The 16,316-nt window shown below is 41.5% G+C and overlaps 35 non-coding genes across 35 annotated transcripts; all 35 read right to left on the bottom strand.

Annotated features, from left to right (window-relative positions):
- Nucleotides 1-3,828: 3,828 nt before the first annotated feature.
- Nucleotides 3,829-3,940, bottom strand: trnal-caa (transfer RNA leucine (anticodon CAA)). Its single transcript has 2 exons — nt 3,903-3,940; nt 3,829-3,874 (listed from the first exon to the last, which is right to left on the bottom strand). It is a non-coding gene; the product is annotated as a tRNA-Leu (tRNA).
- Nucleotides 3,941-4,079: 139 nt separating this feature from the next.
- Nucleotides 4,080-4,191, bottom strand: trnal-caa (transfer RNA leucine (anticodon CAA)). Its single transcript has 2 exons — nt 4,154-4,191; nt 4,080-4,125 (listed from the first exon to the last, which is right to left on the bottom strand). It is a non-coding gene; the product is annotated as a tRNA-Leu (tRNA).
- A 139-nt stretch (nt 4,192-4,330) lies between these two features.
- Nucleotides 4,331-4,442, bottom strand: trnal-caa (transfer RNA leucine (anticodon CAA)). The gene is made up of 2 exons: nt 4,405-4,442; nt 4,331-4,376 (listed from the first exon to the last, which is right to left on the bottom strand). It is a non-coding gene; the product is annotated as a tRNA-Leu (tRNA).
- A 133-nt stretch (nt 4,443-4,575) lies between these two features.
- Nucleotides 4,576-4,687, bottom strand: trnal-caa (transfer RNA leucine (anticodon CAA)). Its single transcript has 2 exons — nt 4,650-4,687; nt 4,576-4,621 (listed from the first exon to the last, which is right to left on the bottom strand). It is a non-coding gene; the product is annotated as a tRNA-Leu (tRNA).
- Nucleotides 4,688-4,826: 139 nt separating this feature from the next.
- Nucleotides 4,827-4,938, bottom strand: trnal-caa (transfer RNA leucine (anticodon CAA)). The gene is made up of 2 exons: nt 4,901-4,938; nt 4,827-4,872 (listed from the first exon to the last, which is right to left on the bottom strand). It is a non-coding gene; the product is annotated as a tRNA-Leu (tRNA).
- Nucleotides 4,939-5,377: 439 nt separating this feature from the next.
- On the bottom strand, nt 5,378-5,489 carry trnal-caa (transfer RNA leucine (anticodon CAA)). The gene is made up of 2 exons: nt 5,452-5,489; nt 5,378-5,423 (listed from the first exon to the last, which is right to left on the bottom strand). It is a non-coding gene; the product is annotated as a tRNA-Leu (tRNA).
- A 139-nt stretch (nt 5,490-5,628) lies between these two features.
- Nucleotides 5,629-5,740, bottom strand: trnal-caa (transfer RNA leucine (anticodon CAA)). The gene is made up of 2 exons: nt 5,703-5,740; nt 5,629-5,674 (listed from the first exon to the last, which is right to left on the bottom strand). It is a non-coding gene; the product is annotated as a tRNA-Leu (tRNA).
- A 275-nt stretch (nt 5,741-6,015) lies between these two features.
- trnal-caa (transfer RNA leucine (anticodon CAA)) lies at nt 6,016-6,127 on the bottom strand. Its single transcript has 2 exons — nt 6,090-6,127; nt 6,016-6,061 (listed from the first exon to the last, which is right to left on the bottom strand). It is a non-coding gene; the product is annotated as a tRNA-Leu (tRNA).
- A 139-nt stretch (nt 6,128-6,266) lies between these two features.
- On the bottom strand, nt 6,267-6,378 carry trnal-caa (transfer RNA leucine (anticodon CAA)). The gene is made up of 2 exons: nt 6,341-6,378; nt 6,267-6,312 (listed from the first exon to the last, which is right to left on the bottom strand). It is a non-coding gene; the product is annotated as a tRNA-Leu (tRNA).
- Nucleotides 6,379-6,514: 136 nt separating this feature from the next.
- trnal-caa (transfer RNA leucine (anticodon CAA)) lies at nt 6,515-6,626 on the bottom strand. The gene is made up of 2 exons: nt 6,589-6,626; nt 6,515-6,560 (listed from the first exon to the last, which is right to left on the bottom strand). It is a non-coding gene; the product is annotated as a tRNA-Leu (tRNA).
- Nucleotides 6,627-6,765: 139 nt separating this feature from the next.
- Nucleotides 6,766-6,877, bottom strand: trnal-caa (transfer RNA leucine (anticodon CAA)). The gene is made up of 2 exons: nt 6,840-6,877; nt 6,766-6,811 (listed from the first exon to the last, which is right to left on the bottom strand). It is a non-coding gene; the product is annotated as a tRNA-Leu (tRNA).
- A 139-nt stretch (nt 6,878-7,016) lies between these two features.
- On the bottom strand, nt 7,017-7,128 carry trnal-caa (transfer RNA leucine (anticodon CAA)). The gene is made up of 2 exons: nt 7,091-7,128; nt 7,017-7,062 (listed from the first exon to the last, which is right to left on the bottom strand). It is a non-coding gene; the product is annotated as a tRNA-Leu (tRNA).
- Nucleotides 7,129-7,264: 136 nt separating this feature from the next.
- trnal-caa (transfer RNA leucine (anticodon CAA)) lies at nt 7,265-7,376 on the bottom strand. The gene is made up of 2 exons: nt 7,339-7,376; nt 7,265-7,310 (listed from the first exon to the last, which is right to left on the bottom strand). It is a non-coding gene; the product is annotated as a tRNA-Leu (tRNA).
- Nucleotides 7,377-7,508: 132 nt separating this feature from the next.
- trnal-caa (transfer RNA leucine (anticodon CAA)) lies at nt 7,509-7,620 on the bottom strand. The gene is made up of 2 exons: nt 7,583-7,620; nt 7,509-7,554 (listed from the first exon to the last, which is right to left on the bottom strand). It is a non-coding gene; the product is annotated as a tRNA-Leu (tRNA).
- A 439-nt stretch (nt 7,621-8,059) lies between these two features.
- trnal-caa (transfer RNA leucine (anticodon CAA)) lies at nt 8,060-8,171 on the bottom strand. The gene is made up of 2 exons: nt 8,134-8,171; nt 8,060-8,105 (listed from the first exon to the last, which is right to left on the bottom strand). It is a non-coding gene; the product is annotated as a tRNA-Leu (tRNA).
- Nucleotides 8,172-8,307: 136 nt separating this feature from the next.
- trnal-caa (transfer RNA leucine (anticodon CAA)) lies at nt 8,308-8,419 on the bottom strand. The gene is made up of 2 exons: nt 8,382-8,419; nt 8,308-8,353 (listed from the first exon to the last, which is right to left on the bottom strand). It is a non-coding gene; the product is annotated as a tRNA-Leu (tRNA).
- Nucleotides 8,420-8,558: 139 nt separating this feature from the next.
- trnal-caa (transfer RNA leucine (anticodon CAA)) lies at nt 8,559-8,670 on the bottom strand. The gene is made up of 2 exons: nt 8,633-8,670; nt 8,559-8,604 (listed from the first exon to the last, which is right to left on the bottom strand). It is a non-coding gene; the product is annotated as a tRNA-Leu (tRNA).
- Nucleotides 8,671-8,809: 139 nt separating this feature from the next.
- trnal-caa (transfer RNA leucine (anticodon CAA)) lies at nt 8,810-8,921 on the bottom strand. The gene is made up of 2 exons: nt 8,884-8,921; nt 8,810-8,855 (listed from the first exon to the last, which is right to left on the bottom strand). It is a non-coding gene; the product is annotated as a tRNA-Leu (tRNA).
- Nucleotides 8,922-10,370: 1,449 nt separating this feature from the next.
- trnal-caa (transfer RNA leucine (anticodon CAA)) lies at nt 10,371-10,482 on the bottom strand. Its single transcript has 2 exons — nt 10,445-10,482; nt 10,371-10,416 (listed from the first exon to the last, which is right to left on the bottom strand). It is a non-coding gene; the product is annotated as a tRNA-Leu (tRNA).
- Nucleotides 10,483-10,618: 136 nt separating this feature from the next.
- trnal-caa (transfer RNA leucine (anticodon CAA)) lies at nt 10,619-10,730 on the bottom strand. The gene is made up of 2 exons: nt 10,693-10,730; nt 10,619-10,664 (listed from the first exon to the last, which is right to left on the bottom strand). It is a non-coding gene; the product is annotated as a tRNA-Leu (tRNA).
- Nucleotides 10,731-10,869: 139 nt separating this feature from the next.
- trnal-caa (transfer RNA leucine (anticodon CAA)) lies at nt 10,870-10,981 on the bottom strand. The gene is made up of 2 exons: nt 10,944-10,981; nt 10,870-10,915 (listed from the first exon to the last, which is right to left on the bottom strand). It is a non-coding gene; the product is annotated as a tRNA-Leu (tRNA).
- A 132-nt stretch (nt 10,982-11,113) lies between these two features.
- Nucleotides 11,114-11,225, bottom strand: trnal-caa (transfer RNA leucine (anticodon CAA)). The gene is made up of 2 exons: nt 11,188-11,225; nt 11,114-11,159 (listed from the first exon to the last, which is right to left on the bottom strand). It is a non-coding gene; the product is annotated as a tRNA-Leu (tRNA).
- Nucleotides 11,226-11,664: 439 nt separating this feature from the next.
- Nucleotides 11,665-11,776, bottom strand: trnal-caa (transfer RNA leucine (anticodon CAA)). Its single transcript has 2 exons — nt 11,739-11,776; nt 11,665-11,710 (listed from the first exon to the last, which is right to left on the bottom strand). It is a non-coding gene; the product is annotated as a tRNA-Leu (tRNA).
- A 136-nt stretch (nt 11,777-11,912) lies between these two features.
- Nucleotides 11,913-12,024, bottom strand: trnal-caa (transfer RNA leucine (anticodon CAA)). Its single transcript has 2 exons — nt 11,987-12,024; nt 11,913-11,958 (listed from the first exon to the last, which is right to left on the bottom strand). It is a non-coding gene; the product is annotated as a tRNA-Leu (tRNA).
- A 132-nt stretch (nt 12,025-12,156) lies between these two features.
- trnal-caa (transfer RNA leucine (anticodon CAA)) lies at nt 12,157-12,275 on the bottom strand. Its single transcript has 2 exons — nt 12,238-12,275; nt 12,157-12,209 (listed from the first exon to the last, which is right to left on the bottom strand). It is a non-coding gene; the product is annotated as a tRNA-Leu (tRNA).
- Nucleotides 12,276-12,414: 139 nt separating this feature from the next.
- On the bottom strand, nt 12,415-12,526 carry trnal-caa (transfer RNA leucine (anticodon CAA)). The gene is made up of 2 exons: nt 12,489-12,526; nt 12,415-12,460 (listed from the first exon to the last, which is right to left on the bottom strand). It is a non-coding gene; the product is annotated as a tRNA-Leu (tRNA).
- A 254-nt stretch (nt 12,527-12,780) lies between these two features.
- trnal-caa (transfer RNA leucine (anticodon CAA)) lies at nt 12,781-12,892 on the bottom strand. The gene is made up of 2 exons: nt 12,855-12,892; nt 12,781-12,826 (listed from the first exon to the last, which is right to left on the bottom strand). It is a non-coding gene; the product is annotated as a tRNA-Leu (tRNA).
- A 139-nt stretch (nt 12,893-13,031) lies between these two features.
- trnal-caa (transfer RNA leucine (anticodon CAA)) lies at nt 13,032-13,143 on the bottom strand. The gene is made up of 2 exons: nt 13,106-13,143; nt 13,032-13,077 (listed from the first exon to the last, which is right to left on the bottom strand). It is a non-coding gene; the product is annotated as a tRNA-Leu (tRNA).
- A 136-nt stretch (nt 13,144-13,279) lies between these two features.
- On the bottom strand, nt 13,280-13,391 carry trnal-caa (transfer RNA leucine (anticodon CAA)). The gene is made up of 2 exons: nt 13,354-13,391; nt 13,280-13,325 (listed from the first exon to the last, which is right to left on the bottom strand). It is a non-coding gene; the product is annotated as a tRNA-Leu (tRNA).
- Nucleotides 13,392-13,530: 139 nt separating this feature from the next.
- trnal-caa (transfer RNA leucine (anticodon CAA)) lies at nt 13,531-13,642 on the bottom strand. The gene is made up of 2 exons: nt 13,605-13,642; nt 13,531-13,576 (listed from the first exon to the last, which is right to left on the bottom strand). It is a non-coding gene; the product is annotated as a tRNA-Leu (tRNA).
- A 132-nt stretch (nt 13,643-13,774) lies between these two features.
- Nucleotides 13,775-13,886, bottom strand: trnal-caa (transfer RNA leucine (anticodon CAA)). The gene is made up of 2 exons: nt 13,849-13,886; nt 13,775-13,820 (listed from the first exon to the last, which is right to left on the bottom strand). It is a non-coding gene; the product is annotated as a tRNA-Leu (tRNA).
- A 1,450-nt stretch (nt 13,887-15,336) lies between these two features.
- Nucleotides 15,337-15,448, bottom strand: trnal-caa (transfer RNA leucine (anticodon CAA)). The gene is made up of 2 exons: nt 15,411-15,448; nt 15,337-15,382 (listed from the first exon to the last, which is right to left on the bottom strand). It is a non-coding gene; the product is annotated as a tRNA-Leu (tRNA).
- Nucleotides 15,449-15,584: 136 nt separating this feature from the next.
- On the bottom strand, nt 15,585-15,696 carry trnal-caa (transfer RNA leucine (anticodon CAA)). The gene is made up of 2 exons: nt 15,659-15,696; nt 15,585-15,630 (listed from the first exon to the last, which is right to left on the bottom strand). It is a non-coding gene; the product is annotated as a tRNA-Leu (tRNA).
- A 132-nt stretch (nt 15,697-15,828) lies between these two features.
- trnal-caa (transfer RNA leucine (anticodon CAA)) lies at nt 15,829-15,947 on the bottom strand. The gene is made up of 2 exons: nt 15,910-15,947; nt 15,829-15,881 (listed from the first exon to the last, which is right to left on the bottom strand). It is a non-coding gene; the product is annotated as a tRNA-Leu (tRNA).
- Nucleotides 15,948-16,079: 132 nt separating this feature from the next.
- Nucleotides 16,080-16,191, bottom strand: trnal-caa (transfer RNA leucine (anticodon CAA)). Its single transcript has 2 exons — nt 16,154-16,191; nt 16,080-16,125 (listed from the first exon to the last, which is right to left on the bottom strand). It is a non-coding gene; the product is annotated as a tRNA-Leu (tRNA).
- Between the last annotated feature and the right edge of the window lie 125 nt (nt 16,192-16,316).

Here is a 16,316-nt window from a genome sequence, read left to right as displayed (position 1 = left end):
GTAGCTACTGTACACAGTACTGTACAACCTCTGCTGAACGCAAGTGTGCTACTGGTGTCCTGCACATTTCATGGTCTTACCAATATTACAAAAAACGCCATTGTATTTGAAGGCTAGATTTAGAAGGAAACGGTAAGATACGCACGTTTTATTTTTAAAATGTTTGTCAGTGATGCGCTGAGTCATACAATAATTTACAATGCAAAAATAAGCCTGAATATCAGTTTCAATTAAAAAATATATAAACATCCTAAAATATAGGCTATGTTTACTTTCTAGGAAAAAATGCATACATTTGAAAAAAAAAAATACTATTTGGCTACTAGACAACGGTTTAAAATAACTCTTCAATGAAACCATTCTGAACAGTATTTTATACAATTTATTTTTTTCTAAAACAAGAGAAGGAGAGTGAATGATTTTTAGCAATGTAATTTGACGGCATTTATCGTCATATTTTCCTTATGTCTTGTACAGTTAAACACAGTGTCACGTGGATGGGAATATGCATGGAAATGATATGCAGGTGACGTAATGCATAGTAAAACTAGGCGTTGTAAGCTCCATATATAGTGATTTCATGGAGGAGATGGGAAAAGATTCATGTATGCACAATCTTCAGCTGACTGGGTTTTATAAAGATAATTTTGCGCAGGTTCTGGCGTAAGCATGGTGTTATAATTTTGAAAATTAGTGAAAATCTGGCTTTTATGCATACGCACACTTTTAATATGAAATCTACGATTTTAGTAGACAAAATATAAGGTCAACTGGATATTGCATTAGCCAACAGTGCTCCGTAGCTCAGCAGTTGTTCTAAACATATGTTATTCAAAACTATCACTCTCTGGGACTGAATGGATACTGACGTTATGTTATCAGGCGGCTGAAGTCCTTAACTCCAGCAGTGGCCCGCCCGTGACAAACGAACTCGGTCCGAAAACAAATAACGCGCTTTCAGTCGTGATTGGCCCGTTCAGAAAAAGCCGTCTGTCAGCCGTACAGTCCACATGGCTCTGGCCCATTATCTTTTCACAGACTCTGAAATTGAGTCGATGTTGGCGCGCTTAAACCTGAATCGGCCCAAAAGTGCTTGATATTTGGGGGCCCGCCTATTACGAAACGAACTCGGGCCGATAGATCTATACCGAGTTATATGGACCTTCCGCGAGTACAACTATTTCAGCCGATACCGGCCCATAAAGAAAACGCTGTCTGTCAGCCAGATGCGTTGTGTACAGTCGGCAGAGTTATGGCCCATAATCTTTTCATCGACGTCGACAGTGAGCCGACTGCCAGAATCTGCCCAAAAGTGCTTGCTATCTGGGGTTGCTAGAGTATGTAGTTAGTCTCTGGGTGAACACACACAGACATTCCCACCTCTGTTAACAACAGAAACTCAAAAATTGTTTGCAAAAAACAAGTTTTTGTTGTTCTTTAACTTGCACTAAAACGTGATTTATGCCACTGAAGTAGCCTGTGTAATAGGGGTGGGAATCGCAGGGTACCTCACGATACGATACGATACGATACGATCACGATACATGGCTCACGATAGCGATAATATCACGATTCAGTGATTCTGTGATAATCGATATATTGCTAGACAATCCTATAATGATACATCGCGATATCTGTTGAAGGGGTGGATTCTGGAATCCACTGCCACTTCAATATATATCTTTTAAGTTATAAATCAACATTTATATGTCTGTTAAATTATTTGAATAACTTCTTCAATGTATGTTAAAGGATCTATTTTCCTCTGTACCTCTCACTGAGAGAAAAGAACATGTTATCAGTATGTTTTGGGGAAAGTTTCCTGCTCAGAGCAGAGCTCAGATCAACTCCAGCCTTGAAGAAGCTGTGAATCATGTGTATCTGTGTATGTGCGCTAAGTGTTTTGTGCAGGTCCCTTTGTACTGGACAACTGGCATTCTGCTTGAGACCAGCAGACGCCACATCATGAGGACATATGGTACCTAAATCTAGGGTCCCCCTCGTCATCACCGCGACGAAGGGAGATATGCTTCTTAATATCTGTCCACGTGTGGAAAATTTCTAATCTTGTCTATTTTCCTTGGCCAATCAGAATCATCCAACCTGAAGTAATGACGTAGTTAGTGGACTCTGTTAGAGTATAATTGTTGTGGAAATGTGAATGTACGCGGAGCGGCCTACGAACTCCCTGGGAGACTTGAAGCTGGCTTCTGCTGATGAAACTGCAAACTATTCTTCATTAAATTTTTCTTCAATTTATTATTTTTTTTAAACTTTGACTCCGGGTCTCTATTCAACATATCTGGTTTCAAGGGTCCTAAACTGTTTATCCCCAACACTGCCTATTTATGAAAACAAAATGCCAGTGAAAAGGTTATGTTTTCTCTCCTTATCCACAAAACGGATAAATCCGCTATATGCAGATTTAATGGAGTTCACGTCACCGAAAGCAACAAATGAGGTGCATCAGCTAATTTCAAAATCAAAGACCGCAATAGGAGAGAGCGGCAACTGCACTTGTAAGGTCTCATTACTTTTAATGAAGGTAATTGTGTGTTATGTGTCTGCGACTTACTTTCACTTTCATATGCGGCAGTTTGCACGTCAGCTTGCTGAAGAGATACTCAGCTGTTCATCTGCGGCAATGCTTGATGCAGTAGCGTTGTCATATCAGACTTTCACACATTTCAGTTTTAGTATTTTTTGGAGAAGTAAAATTTACACTTGTGGTTTCAACAACCAAATACATGCATAGACAGTTTTGACTGGAATGTGTCCCAGACCTCCTCCTGAAGTGGCTTGAACGATCGGATTTAAATCCATCTAAAATGCGTTTCAGAGGGCATTTAGACTTGGCCTTTTCACGATTGGATAGCTATTTGATCAGAGAAAATACATGAAGTGACCAGGTGCTAACAGACCCTTTGACGTTGTTCACAGAGCGCTTACACAGATAGCATCTATCAGCAGTTTCCATGCTTTCAAACGCTTTCATGTATATCACTCGGTGAAGAATGTCAAAGATGTTAACGTTTGTCACATCATTGGTATATAAGTGCGTCAAGACTTTGAACTTAAACGTGGCTGAGGCATCTATTTTAGGCTACTCACACATCTCTATGCCATCCTGTTAAAAACCTCTTTTTAGGCTAGTTAACTTATGTTCATGTTCTTTGAGCAGAGAAGTCTATTTATAGCGTTTTATTTTATTAATTAAAATATCGATATTTGGCGCAGCGATACGATTCTCGTATCGTACAGAGAAGGACGACGATATATCGCTATATCGATATTTTGTCCCACCCCTACTGTGTAATATTAATTAAACTGCTCATCTCCTTTAGTGATACAAGCTCAGAATCATTATGAATCTGTTGATGTTTTTCATATAGTGTCTTTACTTGGTGCCATGATGAATATTGAAATCTTGTTATTTATTTTTAAACGTTATATAGGACTACTTTATGGTAATGCAATGTTTGTGAACACAATTGTGTATGTCAGGCCATAAATCTCCAAAAATCCATGGGTGCTTGCTTTGGTGTTGCCTCATGCCACCCCTTTGCCAAATGGCAAAAACGGCAGCATCGGAGCCGATACCGATCTGACTATCGGATCGGTGCATATTAACATCTGAGAAGGTTATAACACCTTGAGTCTGGCGCCTTAGACCACTCGGCCATTCTGACACTTGCGTCACAGCACCTGATGATCAGTACTATCACTGCAGCCTCCATGATGTCAAAATACAGGAAGAAGTGAATAACAATAACTTCACATAGATGATTTCCAATTCTTTTTGCAGTCCAATCATTCTTAAAAGTGTTTTGTCAGAAGTGGGATTTGAACCCACGCCTCCATTTGGAGACCAGAATCCTCAACATCTGAGAAGGTTGAAACTCCTTGAGTCTGGCGCCTTAGACCGCTCGGCCATTCTGACTCTTGTAACCAAAGTGAGAATTAACAGTCCTATTGCTGTAGCCTCCGTGATGTCAAAATACAGGAAGAAGTGAATAACAATAACTTCACATAGATGATTTCCAATTCTTTTTGCAGTCCAATCATTCTTAAAAGTGCTTTGTCAGAAGTGGGATTTGAACCCACGCCTCCATTTGGAGACCAGAATCCTCAACATCTGAGAAGGTTGAAACTCCTTGAGTCTGGCGCCTTAGACCGCTCGGCCATTCTGACACTTGCGTCACAGCACCTGATGATCAGTACTATCACTGCAGCCTCCATGATGTCAAAATACAGGAAGAAGTGAATAACAATAACTTCACATAGATGATTTCCAATTCTTTTTGCAGTCCAATCATTCCTAAAAATTGCTTGTCAGAAGAGGGATTTGAACCCACGCCTCCATTTGGAGACCAGAATCCTCAACATCTGAGAAGGTTATAACACCTTGAGTCTGACACCTTAGACCGCTCGGCCATTCTGACACTTTAAGTGAGAATTATCAGTGCTATTGCTGTAGCCTCCGTGATGTCAAAATACAGGAAGAAGTGGATAATAATAACTTTGCATAGATGATTTCCAATTCTTTTTGCAGTCCAATCATTCTTAAAAGATCTTTGTCAGAAGTGGGATTTGAACCCACGCCTCCATTTGGAGACCAGAATCCTCAACATCTGAGAAGGTTATAACACCTTGAGTCTGGCGCCTTAGACCACTCGGCCATTCTGACACTTGCGGCATAGCACCTGATGATCAGTACTATCACTTCAGCCTCCATGATGTCAAAATACTGGAAGAAGTGGATAATAATAACTTCACATAGATGATTTCCAATTCTTTTTGCAGTCCAATCATTCTTAAAAGTGCTTTGTCAGAAGTGGGATTTGAACCCACGCCTCCATTTGGAGACCAGAATCCTCAATATCTGAGAAGGTTGAAATTCCTTGAGTCTGGCGCCTTAGACCACTCGGCCATTCTGACACTTGCAACCAAAGTGAGAATTATCAGTGCTATTGCTGTAGCCTCCGTTATGTCAAAATACAGGAAGAAGTGGATAATAATAACTTCACGTAGATGATTTCCAATTCTTTTTGCAGTCTAATCATTCTTAAAAGTGCTTTATCAAAAGTGGGATTTGAACACATGCCTCCATTTGGAGACTAGAATCCTCAACATCTGAGAAGGTTGAAATTCCTTGAGTCTGGCTCCTTAAAATCCTCAACATCTGAGAAGGTAATAACACCTTGAGTCTGGCGCCTTAGACCACTCGGCCATTCTGACACTTGCTGCATAGCACCTGATGATCAGTACTATCACTGCAGCCTCCATGATGTCAATATACAGGAAGAAGTGAATAACAATAACTTCACATAGATGATTTCCAATTCTTTTTGCAGTCCAATCATTCTTAAAAGTGCTTTGTCAGAAGTGGGATTTGAACCCACGCCTCCATTTGGAGACCAGAATCTTCAATATCTGAGAAGGTTGAAACTCCTTGAGTCTGGCGCCTTAGACCGCTCGGCCATTCTGACACTTGCAACCAAAGTGAGATTTATCAGTGGTATTGCTGTAGCCTCCGTGATGTCAAAATACTGGAAGAAGTGGATAATAATAACTTCACATAGATGATTTCCAATTCTTTTTGCAGTCCAATCATTCTTAAAAGTGCTTTGTCAGAAGTGGGATTTGAACCCACGCCTCCATTTGGAGACCAGAATCCTCAACATCTGAGAAGGTAATAACACCTTGAGTCTGGCGCCTTAGACCACTCGGCCATTCTGACACTTCCATCAAAGCCCCTGATGATCAGTACTATCACTGCAGCCTCCATGATGTCAAAATACAGGAAGAAGTGAATAACATGCCTCCATTTGTGAATAACATGCCTCGGCCATTCTGACACTTGCAACCACAGTGAGAATTATCAGTGCTATTGCGGTAGCCTCCGTGATGTCAAAATACAGGAAGAAGTGAATAACAATAACTTGTTGAATAACAATAACTTCACATAGATGATTTCCAATTCTTTTTGCAGTCCAATCATTCTTAAAAGTGCTTTGGCAGAAGTGGGATTTGAACCCACACCTCCATTTGGAGACCAGAATCTTCAACATCTGAGAAGGCTATAACACCTTGAGTCTGGCGCCTTAGACCACTCGGCCATTCTGACACTTGTTGCATAGCACCTGATGATCAGTACTATCACTGCAGCCTCCATGATGTCAAAATACAGGAAGAAGTGAATAACAATAACTTCACATAGATGATTTCCAATTCTTTTTGCAGTCCAATCATTCTTAAAAGCGCTTTGTCAGAAGTGGGATTTGAACCCACGCCTCCATTTGGAGACCAGAATCCTCAATAACTGAGAAGGATGAAACTCCTTGAGTCTGGCGCCTTAGACCGCTCGGCCATTCTGACACTTGCGAACAAAGTGAGAATTATCAGTACTATTGCTGTAGCCTCCGTGATGTCAAAATACAGGAAGAAGTGGATATTAACTTCACATAGATGATTTCCAATTCTTTTTGCAGTCCAATCATTCTTAAAAGTGCTTTGTCAGAAGTGGGATTTGAACCCACGCCTCCATTTGGAGACCAGAATCCTCAATATCTGAGAAGGTTGAAACTCCTTGAGTCTGGCGCCTTAGACCGCTCGGTCATTCTGACACTTGCAACCACAGTGAGAATTATCAGTGCTATTGCGGTAGCCTCCGTGATGTCAAAATACACGAAGAAGTGAATAACAATAACTTCACATAAATGATTTCCAATTCTTTTTGCAGTCCAATCATTCTTAAAAGTGCTTTGTCAGAAGTGGGATTTGAACACACACCTCCATTTGGAGACCAGAATCCTCAACATCTGAGAAGGCTATAACACCTTGAGTCTGGCGCCTTAGACCACTCGGCCATTCTGACACTTGCTGCATAGCACCTGATGATCAGTACTATCACTGCAGCCTCCATGATGTCAAAATACAGGAAGAAGTGAATAACAATAACTTCACATAGATGATTTCCAATTCTTTTTGCAGTCCAATCATTCTTAAAAGTGCTTTGTCAGAAGTGGGATTTGAACCCACGCCTCCATTTGGAGACCAGAATCCTCAATATCTGAGAAGGTTGAAACTCCTTGAGTCTGGCGCCTTAGACCGCTCGGCCATTCTGACACTTGCGAACAAAGTGAGAATTATCAGTGCTATTGCTGTAGCCTCCGTGATGTCAAAATACAGGAAGAAGTGGATATTAACTTCACATAGATGATTTCCAATTCTTTTTGCAGTCCAATCATTCTTAAAAGTGCTTTGTCAGAAGTGGGATTTGAACCCACGCCTCCATTTGGAGACCAGAATCCTCAACATCTGAGAAGGTAATAACACCTTGAGTCTGGCGCCTTAGACCACTCGGCCATTCTGACACTTCCATCACAGCCCCTGATGATCAGTACTATCACTGCAGCCTCCATGATGTCAAAATACAGGAAGAAGTGAATAACAATAACTTCACATAGATGATTTCCAATTCTTTTTGCAGTCCAATGAAAGTGCTTTGTCAGAAGTGGGATTTGAACCCATGCCTCCATTTGGAGACCAGAATCCTCAACATCTGAGAAGGTTATAACACCTTGAGTCTGACGCCTTAGATCACTCGGCCATTCTGACACTTGAGTTACAGTACCTGATGATCAGTGCTATCACTGCAGCCTCCATGATGTCAAAATACAGGAAGAAGTGAATAACAATAACTTCACATAGATGATTTCCAATTCTTTTTGCAGTCTAATCATTCTTAAAAGTGCTTTATCAGAAGTGGGATTTGAACACATGCCTCCATTTGGAGACTAGAATCCTCAACATCTGAGAAGGTTGAAATTCCTTGAGTCTGGCGCCTTAAAATCCTCAACATCTGAGAAGGTAATAACACCTTGAGTCTGGCGCCTTAGACCGCTCGACCATTCTGACACTTGCAACCACAGTGAGAATTATCAGTGCTATTGCGGTAGCCTCCGTGATGTCAAAATACAGGAAGAAGTGAATAACAATAACTTCACATAGATGATTTCCAATTCTTTTTGCAGTCCAATCATTCTTAAAAGTGCTTTGTCAGAAGTGGGATTTGAACCCACGCCTCCATTTGGAGACCAGAATCCTCAATATCTGAAAAGGATGTAACTCCTTGAGTCTGGCGCCTTAGACCGCTCGGCCATTCTGACACTTGCGAACAAAGTGAGAATTATCAGTGCTATTGCTGTAGCCTCCGTGATGTCAAAATACAGGAAGAAGTGGATATTAACTTCACATAGATGATTTCCAATTCTTTTTGCAGTCCAATCATTCTTAAAAGTGCTTTGTCAGAAGTGGGATTTGAACCCACGCCTCCATTTGGAGACCAGAATCCTCAATATCTGAGAAGGTTGAAACTCCTTGAGTCTGGCGCCTTAGACCGCTCGGCCATTCTGACACTTGCAACCAAAGTGAGAATTATCAGTGGTATTGCTGTAGCCTCCGTGATGTCAAAATACTGGAAGAAGTGGATAATAATAACTTCACATAGATGATTTCCAATTCTTTTTGCAGTCCAATCATTCTTAAAAGTGCTTTGTCAGAAGTGGGATTTGAACCCACGCCTCCATTTGGAGACCAGAATCCTCAACATCTGAGAAGGTAATAACACCTTGAGTCTGGCGCCTTAGACCACTCGGCCATTCTGACACTTCCATCACAGCCCCTGATGATCAGTACTATCACTGCAGCCTCCATGATGTCAAAATACAGGAAGAAGTGAATAACAATAACTTCACATAGATGATTTCCAATTCTTTTTGCAGTCCAATCATTCTTAAAAGTGCTTTGTCAGAAGTGGGATTTGAATCCATGCCTCCATTTGGAGACCAGAATCCTCAACATCTGAGAAGGTTATAACACCTTGAGTCTGGCGCCTTAGACCACTCGGCCATTCTGACACTTGCTGCATAGCACCTGATGATCAGTACTATCACTTAGGGGTGGTTAATCTGTCTGATTTCCCGATTCGATTCGATTACGATTATTGAAGTCCCGATTCGATTACAGTCGATTTTCGATTATTAACGATTCTCGATTAGCGATTATTGATTTTCCATTTCACAACAGTAAACGAAAATACACTACAAAGTGATTGCAGTATTAAAAAAAAAGTCAGCTACTGAATTACTTAACTCTTTCATTGAGTAACAACAACTCAAAGCACTTTCTGTGTCTTGTAGTTATAACTTCAGAATTATTTGTATGTAGCTTATGTTCTGTAGAACACAGAAATGAATACATCACATTGTGTTGTGACTCATCAAGTTGAACTAAACAATAACAAATAAATGAAAGGCTTATTTCCTTTAGGAAGTAGATCAGAACCAACATACTGTAGAAATTGGACAATTTTCTTTTAGAAAGACAATGTGTTTAGGTGGAGGAAGACTGCAGGTTGCAGTCGAAACATGTCAAGGTAAAGAAAAAGTTTCGGTGGTTTAAATCGGCGCTTGTGACTTAAAGGCGAGTGCTTTTACTGTAATTTAGGCAGGCGCGCTCATAATAGAAGCGATTGAGAGCGCGGCTCATGGTTGCATAGCAACGACAGACGCCACTGGAGCGAAAGCGCATTGGAAAGGAGAATGCGGCGCGGACGCGATATGTGAATGCCCCTTAGAACGGCGACTTTTTCTTTGCATATCAGACAGGTAGCAACTAGAGAATAAGAATAAGAATAATTTAGCGGGCCGGATTATGTTTTATTTTTGAGATCAGTTGCGGGCCGGTAGTTTGAGACCACTGATCTAACGTCTTTGCTGCTTACTTGGCGGCCACAGCCAGTGCAGCTGGCATCCAACTTAAAGGTGCATTGCTGCCCCCTACAGTACTGGAGTGTGAAACAGATTAGTGGGGGAAAAAAACAGATGATGACTGCGTGCGTGGCGGTGGGTGGTGGGCCGGCCCGCCGGCCGTCCTGGAGTACCGGCCGTTCTGTGATTCTCCAGATCACACAGATGGCCAGTCCGCCCCTGGCTGGGTGGATCGGTTGGTTGCTCTTTCCTGGTTCTTCCATTTTACACACCTGCTCTGGCTGCCGTTACACGCGCTTGCTAACTGGAACTGGGCGCGTTCGTGACGTTCAACTCCCGGTATAACATTTTTTACAAAATAAAATAATGCAAAAAAATAAATAAATAAATAAATAAAAAATCGATTTTTGAAAATTTAATAATCGATTCATACTCGTCCATAACATACTCGCGATTAATCAATAATCGATTTTTTTCACCACCCCTACTATCACTGCAGCCTCCATGATGTCAATATACAGGAAGAAGTGAATAACAATGACTTCACATAGATGATTTCCAATTCTTTTTGCAGTCCAATCATTCTTAAAAGTGCTTTGTCAGAAGTGGGATTTGAACCCACGCCTCCATTTGGAGACCAGAATCTTCAATATCTGAGAAGGTTGAAACTTCTTGAGTCTGGCGCCTTAGACCGCTCGGCCATTCTGACACTTTCAACCAAAGTGAGATTTATCAGTGGTATTGCTGTAGCCTCCGTGATGTCAAAATACAGGAAGAAGTGGATATTAACTTCACATAGATGATTTCCAATTCTTTTTGCAGTCCAATCATTCTTAAAAGTGCTTTGTCAGAAGTGGGATTTGAACCCACGCCTCCATTTGGAGACCAGAATCCTCAATATCTGAGAAGGTTGAAACTCCTTGAGTCTGGCGCCTTAGACCGCTCGGCCATTCTGACACTTGCAACCAAAGTGAGAATTATCAGTGGTATTGCTGTAGCCTCCGTGATGTCAAAATACTGGAAGAAGTGGATAATAATAACTTCACATAGATGATTTCCATTTCTTTTTGCAGTCCAATCATTCTTAAAAGTGCTTTGACAGAAGTGGGATTTGAACCCACGCCTCCATTTGGAGACCAGAATCCTCAACATCTGAGAAGGTAATAACACTTTGAGTCTGGCGCCTTAGACCACTCGGCCATTCTGACACTTCCATCACAGCCCCTGATGATCAGTACTATCACTGCAGCCTCCATGATGTCAAAATACAGGAAGAAGTGAATAACAATAACTTCACATAGATGATTTCCAATTCTTTTTGCAGTCCAATGAAAGTGCTTTGTCAGAAGTGGGATTTGAACCCATGCCTCCATTTGGAGACCAGAATCCTCAACATCTGAGAAGGTTATAACACCTTGAGTCTGACGCCTTAGATCACTCGGCCATTCTGACACTTGAGTTACAGTACCTGATGATCAGTGCTATCACTGCAGCCTCCATGATGTCAAAATACAGGAAGAAGTGAATAACAATAACTTCACATAGATGATTTCCAATTCTTTTTGCAGTCTAATCATTCTTAAAAGTGCTTTATCAGAAGTGGGATTTGAACACATGCCTCCATTTGGAGACTAGAATCCTCAACATCTGAGAAGGTTGAAATTCCTTGAGTCTGGCGCCTTAAAATCCTCAACATCTGAGAAGGTAATAACACCTTGAGTCTGGCGCCTTAGACCGCTCGACCATTCTGACACTTGCAACCACAGTGAGAATTATCAGTGCTATTGCGGTAGCCTCCGTGATGTCAAAATACAGGAAGAAGTGAATAACAATAACTTCACATAGATGATTTCCAATTCTTTTTGCAGTCCAATCATTCTTAAAAGTGCTTTGTCAGAAGTGGGATTTGAACCCACGCCTCCATTTGGAGACCAGAATCCTCAATATCTGAAAAGGATGTAACTCCTTGAGACTGGCGCCTTAGACCGCTCGGCCATTCTGACACTTGCGAACAAAGTGAGAATTATCAGTGCTATTGCTGTAGCCTCCGTGATGTCAAAATACAGGAAGAAGTGGATATTAACTTCACATAGATGATTTCCAATTCTTTTTGCAGTCCAATCATTCTTAAAAGTGCTTTGTCAGAAGTGGGATTTGAACCCACGCCTCCATTTGGAGACCAGAATCCTCAATATCTGAGAAGGTTGAAACTCCTTGAGTCTGGCGCCTTAGACCGCTCGGCCATTCTGACACTTGCAACCAAAGTGAGAATTATCAGTGGTATTGCTGTAGCCTCCGTGATGTCAAAATACTGGAAGAAGTGGATAATAATAACTTCACATAGATGATTTCCATTTCTTTTTGCAGTCCAATCATTCTTAAAAGTGCTTTGACAGAAGTGGGATTTGAACCCACGCCTCCATTTGGAGACCAGAATCCTCAACATCTGAGAAGGTAATAACACCTTGAGTCTGGCGCCTTAGACCACTCGGCCATTCTCACACTTCCATCAAAGCCCCTGATGATCAGTACTATCACTGCAGCCTCCATGATGTCAAAATACAGGAAGAAGTGAATAACAATAACTTCACATAGATGATTTCCAATTCTTTTTGCAGTCCAATCATTCTTAAAAGTGCTTTGTCAGAAGTGGGATTTGAACCCACGCCTCCATTTGGAGACCAGAATCCTCAACATCTGAGAAGGTAATAACACCTTGAGTCTGGCGCCTTAGACCACTCGGCCATTCTGACACTTCCATCACAGCCCCTGATGATCAGTACTATCACTGCAGCCTCCATGATGTCAAAATACAGGAAGAAGTGAATAACATGCCTCGGCCATTCTGACACTTGCAACCACAGTGAGAATTATCAGTGCTATTGCGGTAGCCTCCGTGATGTCAAAATACAGGAAGAAGTGAATAACAATAACTTGTTGAATAACAATAACTTCACATAGATGATTTCCAATTCTTTTTGCAGTCCAATCATTCTTAAAAGTGCTTTGTCAGAAGTGGGATTTGAACCCACACCTCCATTTGGAGACCAGAATCTTCAACATCTGAGAAGGTTATAACACCTTGAGTCTGGCGCCTTAGACCACTCGGCCATTCTGACACTTGCTGCATAGCACCTGATGATCAGTACTATCACTGCAGCCTCCATGATGTCAATATACAGGAAGAAGTGAATAACAATAACTTCACATAGATGATTTCCAATTGTTTTTGCAGTCCAATCATTCTTAAAAGTGCTTTGTCAGAAGTGGGATTTGAACCCACGCCTCCATTTGGAGAACAGAATCCTCAATATCTGAGAAGAATGAAACTCCTTGAGTCTGGCGCCTTAGACCGCTCGGCCATTCTGACACTTGCGAACAAAGTGAGAATTATCAGTGCTATTGCTGTAGCATCCGTGATGTCAAAATACAGGAAGAAGTGGATATTAACTACACATAGATGATTTCCAATTCTTTTTGCAGTCCAATCATTCTTAAAAGTGTTTTGTCAGAAGTGGGATTTGAACCCACGCCTCCATTTGGAGACCAGAATCCTCAATATCTGAGAATGTTGAAACTCCTTGAGTTTGGCGCCTTAGACCGCTCGGTCATTCTGACACTTGCAACCAAAGTGAGAATTATCAGTGGTATTGCTGTAGCCTCCGTGATGTCAAAATACTGGAAGAAGTGGATAATAATAACTTCACATAGATGATTTCCAATTCTTTTTGCAGTCCAATCATTCTTAAAAGTGCTTTGTCAAAAGTGGGATTTGAACCCACGCCTCCATTTGGAGACCAGAATCCTCAACATCTGAGAAGGTAATAACACCTTGAGTCTGGCGCCTTAGACCACTCGGCCATTCTGACACTTCCATCACAGCCCCTGATGATCAGTACTATCACTGCAGCCTCCATGATGTCAAAATACAGGAAGAAGTGAATAACAATAACTTCAGATAGATGATTTCCAATTCTTTTTGCAGTCCAATGAAAGTGCTTTGTCAGAAGTGGGATTTGAACCCATGCCTCCATTTGGAGACCAGAATCCTCAACATCTGAGAAGGTTATAACACCTTGAGTCTGGCGTCTTAGACCACTCGGCCATTCTGACACTTGCTGCATAGCACCTGATGATCAGTACTATCACTTGGGGGTGGTTAATCTGTCTGATTTCCCGATTCGATTCGATTACGATTATTGAAGTCCCGATTCGATTACAGTCGATTTTCGATTATTAACGATTCTCGATTAGCGATTATTGATTTTCCATTTCACAACAGTAAACGAAAATACACTACAAAGTGATTGCAGTATTAAAAAAAAAAGTCAGCTACTGAATTACTTAACTCTTTCATTGAGTAACAACAACTCAAAGCACTTTCTGTGTCTTGTAGTTATAACTTCAGAATTATTTGTATGTAGCTTATGTTCTGTAGAACACAGAAATGAATACATCACATTGTGTTGTGACTCATCAAGTTGAACTAAACAATAACAAATAAATGAAAGGCTTATTTCCTTTAGGAAGTAGATCAGAACCAACATACTGTAGAAATTGGACAATTTTCTTTTAGAAAGACAATGTGTTCAGGTGGAGGAAGACTGCAGGTTGCAGTCGAAACATGTCAAGGTAAAGTAAAAGTTTCGGTGGTTTAAATCGGCGCTTGTGACTTAAAGGCGAGTGCTTTTACTGTAATTTAGGCAGGCGCGCTCATAATAGAAGCGATTGAGAGCGCGGCTCATGGTTGCATAGCAACGACAGACGCCACTGGAGCGAAAGCGCATTGGAAAGGAGAATGCGGCGCGGACGCGATATGTGAATGCCCCTTAGAACGGCGACTTTTTCTTTGCATATCAGACAGGTAGCAACTAGAGAATAAGAATAAGAATAATTTAGCGGGCCGGATTATGTTTTATTTTTGAGATCAGTTGCGGGCCGGTAGTTTGAGACCACTGATCTAACGTCTTTGCTGCTTACTTGGCGGCCACAGCCAGTGCAGCTGGCATCCAACTTAAAGGTGCATTGCTGCCCCCTACAGTACTGGAGTGTGAAACAGATTAGTGGGGGAAAAAAACAGATGATGACTGCGTGCGTGGCGGTGGGTGGTGGGCCGGCCCGCCGGCCGTCCTGGAGTACCGGCCGTTCTGTGATTCTCCAGATCACACAGATGGCCAGTCCGCCCCTGGCTGGGTGGATCGGTTGGTTGCTCTTTCCTGGTTCTTCCATTTTACACACCTGCTCTGGCTGCCGTTACACGCGCTTGCTAACTGGAACTGGGCGCGTTCGTGACGTTCAACTCCCGGTATAACATTTTTTACAAAATAAAATAATGCAAAAAAAAAAAAAAATAAATAAATAAAAAATCGATTTTTGAAAATTTAATAATCGATTCATACTCGTCCATAACATACTCGCGATTAATCAATAATCGATTTTTTTCACCACCCCTACTATCACTGCAGCCTCCATGATGTCAATATACAGGAAGAAGTGAATAACAATGACTTCACATAGATGATTTCCAATTCTTTTTGCAGTCCAATCATTCTTAAAAGTGCTTTGTCAGAAGTGGGATTTGAACCCACGCCTCCATTTGGAGACCAGAATCTTCAATATCTGAGAAGGTTGAAACTCCTTGAGTCTGGCGCCTTAGACCGCTCGGCCATTCTGACACTTTCAACCAAAGTGAGATTTATCAGTGGTATTGCTGTAGCCTACGTGATGTCAAAATACAGGAAGAAGTGGATATTAACTTCACATAGATGATTTCCAATTCTTTTTGCAGTCCAATCATTCTTAAAAGTGCTTTGTCAGAAGTGGGATTTGAACCCACGCCTCCATTTGGAGACCAGAATCCTCAATATCTGAGAAGGTTGAAACTCCTTGAGTCTGGCGCCTTAGACCGCTCGGCCATTCTGACACTTGCAACCAAAGTGAGAATTATCAGTGGTATTGCTGTAGCCTCCGTGATGTCAAAATACTGGAAGAAGTGGATAATAATAACTTCACATAGATGATTTCCATTTCTTTTTGCAGTCCAATCATTCTTAAAAGTGCTTTGACAGAAGTGGGATTTGAACCCACGCCTCCATTTGGAGACCAGAATCCTCAACATCTGAGAAGGTAATAACACCTTGAGTCTGGCGCCTTAGACCACTCGGCCATTCTCACACTTCCATCAAAGCCCCTGATGATCAGTACTATCACTGCAGCCTCCATGATGTCAAAATACAGGAAGAAGTGAATAACAATAACTTCACATAGATGATTTCCAATTCTTTTTGCAGTCCAATGAAAGTGCTTTGTCAGAAGGGGGATTTGAACCCACGCCTCCATTTGGAGACCAGAATCCTCAACATCTGAGAAGGTAATAACACCTTGAGTCTGGCGCCTTAGACCACTCGGCCATTCTGACACTTCCATCACAGCCCCTGATGATCAGTACTATCACTGCAGCCTCCATGATGTCAAAATACAGGAAGAAGTGAATAACATGCCTCCATTTGTGAATAACATGCCTCGGCCATTCTGACACTTGCA

Source organism: Chanodichthys erythropterus, chromosome 4 (assembly GCF_024489055.1).
Source record: "Chanodichthys erythropterus isolate Z2021 chromosome 4, ASM2448905v1, whole genome shotgun sequence".
Classification (NCBI taxonomy): Eukaryota; Metazoa; Chordata; class Actinopteri; order Cypriniformes; family Xenocyprididae; genus Chanodichthys; species Chanodichthys erythropterus.
The sequence above is the reverse complement of the archived record's forward strand: the minus strand, read 5'-3'. Positions and strand labels throughout refer to the sequence as shown.